The following is a 5,189-nucleotide window of genomic DNA, read 5'->3' as shown; positions in this document are numbered from 1 at the left end:
ATTACCATTTTTAATGGGGGAGAACGATGGTTGTGGACCTAACTTCCCTTTCTTTACCCACCAAAATGAGCTGTGTATAAATCTTCTGATAGTGCTTAAAACGAGCTAAGGCTTACTCATATGTTCAACGAGCCATCTTTGTATACTTTCCTCGCTGTCATAGGTTCGTACAAGTCATCTTTGTATAGCTTCCTCCGTACTTTAACAATTGATTTAAAAAAGGTTTAGTTTTGGCCACAAGAACATAGAACATCATAACCAACAAGAAAAGAGAACGGTGTTCACAAATGGGAGCAACAATGGGATAAGTGTTCAATATCTTGCACAGTGAAATCAAAATGTGGTGTAACCATGTTTACCTAGATCAAGGACTGTAAGATTCTTGATTCAAGCTCACACTCCAAATATAGAAGGCAAAGTATAAGGTGTGTGCAATAGGGCAATCGAGACTGATAATTAGGTCCCACAACTAACTCGGGTAGGTGGCACCTGAGTCAGCTAGCCGTAGGGCTTCAACCAGTAGCATAATAAGTAAAAAAGGTAGCAGATACAGATCCAAAGCCATTTCTTGCAACAGGAGATCCATCTGCAGCACCAGCAATATAAACAACATAAGTACCACCAGTATTGGCAATGTAGGCAAAGGTATAGGCACACGTAGAGGTTAAGGCATAGTCAGCTAGAGCTACAAAGGAAGTAGCAGCACCAGTAACTAAGGAAACACATCCACAACAATAATATTAAGAGGTTAAGCCCTATAAATTGAAAGGGGCGTCCAGACTCATAGCTTATTCTCGTTAACTGCACTTGAAGTGAACCATCAAATTGTAGTTGACGGAGACAGTTTCAGACGAACTGAACTAATATTGAAGCTATAATGCAAAATTATGTCCGGAAAAATGGAGCATCTCTCTCAAAACGAAAACAGTATCCTACAGAAATAGTTGTGGACAAATTGATGGCAGACGTTACGACGAAATGTTGCAAAAATTAAGTAGATATAATAAACTTATGCAATACGAACAATATTTGTCCAAAATAGTGCAAAATTGAAAGAAAAATATAGTATGCATTACATATAAAACATATTGAATTAACCCAAATAAAGTTTGATGAGAGAAGGCTGGGAAAAAAGCAAAGACATTACCCAATATGGGATAACTGTGTAATCATTGAAAATTTGTGTCCAAAGAAAAAAATAATATACATACTGCAGCAAAACTGAAAACTTAGCTCATACTTTCTAAGCATTGCACAAAATCAAGTGTTCTGCATACCTGTAATCCGTATGGTCTCCATATTGTTGTGCACAAGAGAAAATATTCATCAATGGGTTTTCTGTATAAACATCACCATTTTTAATCACTCTACTGATCAATGTCCATGCAGAAAGTTTAATTGCCAGCTATTGAAAGCTTAATTGCCACATGTCTCACCTGTACGAAAAGGAAGAATCCCTAATGCCAGGTATTATTTTCAGTCTTTAGATGGGAACGAGAGGCCCAAGACTTTGTAATCATGTCCAAAATGCCAGCTACAAAGGGAGTCTGCAAGAAACGCTAACCCCAAGACATTTTACATCGATTTTTACCTCTTCTCTTGCATTGATTTCTGTGAAAGCATTGATCTCTTGCATTGATTTCTGTAAAAGCATTGTTCTGCATAGTTTCCTACTAACAATCGATCATCTCCATCAATTAAAGAATGAAGAAATATGGGAAATGGACATTGGGGGAGGTCAATGAAACAGTCTGATTGGTTTTAAAGATAAACAGTAATCACGAGTTAACCTCAAGCCCTCGGCAATAGTTTCCTGCTGCGGCAGGAACTAAAAAGATGTGACAGATACGTAGAATTGTATTATTATTAATTGGCTCTTAAAAGCTATGGAGGAGAGTTGTATGATCGAAGTTGTATATTATTGTTTATTGACTCTTAAAAGCCATAGATGAATGTTGTATGATCAAAGTTGTCATACCCATTTGAGATATCTTCACCAAAAGCCACACAAAATTAATGAATTAACAAGGGTACCATTTTGATCTTATCAGATACGAATACTGGAGGCTATTGAATATTGTATGATACAGATTCACTCTCTAAGGGAGAATGAATCCACAATTTGTGCTGAGGTTTGGTTTTTAAAATGGTTGATTGACTGTGGAGGCTAGAATACAAAGTTTGTGTTTTTGCATATACATATTAACTTCCATGAATTGTTTTCAAAAAATAAATGTGATCGCAAAGGTCTGAAGTCAGATGTAATGGCTTATGGATTTCCTTACATAGGTTTATACATGTTCCAATTCAAGTGAATGGAGTTTCTACTTTGAATTTTATAATTTATAAATAAATCTTTTGAGGATGGATTCTAAAACTTGTAAGATTCAGATATTTCTCTGAGTAGTGCTCTTGTTTATATGTATACTAAATGTTTTTTTAGATTGCAAGCACGCCAAGTGTTCGATAGAATGTCTGAAAGAGATGTAATCCTATGGACTTCACAGCGATTGCCTCCTGTCTACTGCTCTGGAATTCCATTCAACAATCAATAGCCTCTATGTGAATGCATTTCTCACATGGAATCATGCAGGCTGCTTCCCTAATTCGAAAGGGGAATTGAACAACACTTAAGCTTTAAATAGGTGTGGGAAATTAGGTCGATGTCCTGCTCCTTTTCATTAGAGTTCTTTCAGGTGCAATATGATCTCTAATGATATTGGGAGGTGCTTGTACCGACACAGTCCAAGATCAAATTCCTTTCACTGCAATAAGATTTCTGAAGAGAGATCCAACATTGCATATCACAATCGAATAATTAACCTTTTTGGTAAAGTTTGTATTTGTTCTGTTTATGTTAGTGTCTTCTTTCACAGATGTGAAGTAATACAATGTATCCTGAATGTTGTATCCATAGACCACAACTAATGGGGTAAGTCTTTGCCATCTCTATATTATTATTGTGTGTAACAGTAGTAAGCATTTATTTATTTATTTATTTTTATTTTTTTGGGCCAGTAAAAGAATATTGAAGAGTATGGAATGGTCTCAGGTAAGGATACTTTAACCATTGAGATCTTGTATCGGTCACTCCACACATTTTGATTTTGAGCTAGTAAGATTAATGGTTCAAAGTAAAACACTATGCAAGCTTATTAGGAGACCTATTTAAAAATTGGTCTAGAGAAATTACTGAGCAAAGGATAAGAGTTGGTTATGGAGCACGGTTAATTCCCTCTATGTAGGAATACCTTTGAACAATGCTTACAATGGTGGCCCTAGGCTGGTTCCATCTTCATACCAATCATTATTAATTATAATGAGGCCTTAAGCTAACCTACCAACATGTAGAAATGAGTTGATTTTAATCAAATTATGAATAGAAAAACTTAACTTTGTGGAATACTGATCAAATAGATAAAGTTTCTTAAAAAAATAGGACGTACAAATACATTCTATATGGAGTAAGGTGATTTTGATTTTAGAAAAGATCTGATGCCCACCCCCTACTTGTAGGGACACAATGATGTAGCCCAAACTCTTCAAAATAATAACTCAAAAAATTACAAAACCCAGAAGTTCAGAATGTTAGATTCTTCATTAAACTTCTCCAACTCTAGTCTGCCCCTACAATGAAAGAAAAACTACTTATTGCAATTTTGAAAATGACCATATTTGGCAAATTTTCGGGGAAAACGGATTTTTCCATTGTTGGTAATTTTCAAAACCCATCCTACGAATTAATCTTTATTTTTCCCAATAAAAGCCCCCAACTAAGACAAGACAAATTGCCAACTAATGTACGAAATCAAGAAAATCATTTTGGATCTATTACAAAAACAACTTTCTAAAACATTGGAAAAAACACATAAATCCAATTTTGGAGGCCAAGATGATATTTCAAACTCCCAAAAAAAGTCAAAACAACCACTAATTGAGCTGAGCTCTATTGACAATCCAAACAACTTCTCCTCTTGCAACTGCCTGTAAAATTTCAGCCAAAACCCACATCCAAGTCAAGTTATGACTCCCATAAATTGATGCATCATTCTCCCCTTCTTGAAAGAAACGCACCTCCAGGGATTGATGCATCATTCTCCCGAAAAAAATCTTCGAGTTTAGATAAGTACTTGAAGGGAATGACAATCTTCCCTTAACAAATTCTCAAGAAGCAACTATATCCTATGGAATTGAGGATATAGGCATCACCATTCTGATGTAAGTTATGTTAAGGTAGACACGACACTGAATTGATACTACTAATTATATTTTATGTGACAAGATGTTTATGGTTTGTCATTTCGTCTTTAAGTTCTCTGGCTTATTTGGAATGGTAGAAATGAAGTAGTTGTTCATGCTAGGAAACACTTAATATGTTGGCAAAACAAAAGAAATGATATCAAACAATTTGATGCTGAAATAAGATCAAGAGAAAATCAAGAGCAATGGCAGTTTATGATGTGCAGTTTATAACAAACAATACAAACATATCATGGTCAGCTCTTAGTTGTATCGGATCTTATCTCATTGTTGAAAGCCCAGATTTCCATGTGGCTATATTTGGCAAATTACAAATGGAAATGTAGTCACCATATCTACTACGCACCTCATTACTCTCTCTGTGAATTGCTTGGCATGTTGTAGTAGGTATTATACAAGCATATACCCCAATTCACTTTGGGGTAAAGTTTATGTTTTCTTTTCTGCTTTCATTTCAATTTGCACTCATTAATTTTAGTTAGCATTGGAGAATTTGTCTACAACACTCTTGATCATTACCTAAAATTCCTCCTGTTCAGATCGAATATTAGCTATTTTAAGCTTTTCTATTTATTCATTTTTTCTTAAAGTGCGTAATTAAAAATCTACAATCTTTTAGCATGAAATGGTTATCAGCTCAAGATATTAAGGATCAGGCGCGCTCTCAATCATTTGAACCATTTCCTTAAAAGATATGTAGCTTTCTCTGTTCTTTGGATTCTTGCTTGTGATAAATCTCGTTGACCATTCTGAGACTATGTACTTACAGACTGAGCTCTTTCCTGCCCTCTTTCCTCCCTCATTTAAATCGACGAGTGCTGCTCCAATATAAATAATAAAAATAAAATGGGATTCTCATTTGATGTTCCCAATAAACCTCAATAAATGCTTTTGCAACTCAGCTATGCCAATTGTTAGATTAGGTGAAA

The 5,189-nt window shown here is 35.2% G+C and overlaps 1 long non-coding RNA gene across 1 annotated transcript; it reads right to left on the bottom strand.

Annotated features, from left to right (window-relative positions):
• Positions 1-260: 260 nt before the first annotated feature.
• Positions 261-1,314, bottom strand: LOC149537289 (uncharacterized). Its single transcript, XR_016356687.1, has 2 exons — positions 1,278-1,314; positions 261-586 (listed from the first exon to the last, which is right to left on the bottom strand). It is a non-coding gene; the product is annotated as an uncharacterized LOC149537289 (long non-coding RNA).
• Between the last annotated feature and the right edge of the window lie 3,875 nt (positions 1,315-5,189).

The sequence above is a fragment of the Cupressus sempervirens genome, chromosome 10, assembly GCF_028749045.1.
Source record: "Cupressus sempervirens isolate cs-2001-9-10 chromosome 10, ASM2874904v1, whole genome shotgun sequence".
Taxonomy (NCBI): Eukaryota; Viridiplantae; Streptophyta; class Pinopsida; order Cupressales; family Cupressaceae; genus Cupressus; species Cupressus sempervirens.
The sequence above is the reverse complement of the archived record's forward strand: the minus strand, read 5'-3'. Positions and strand labels throughout refer to the sequence as shown.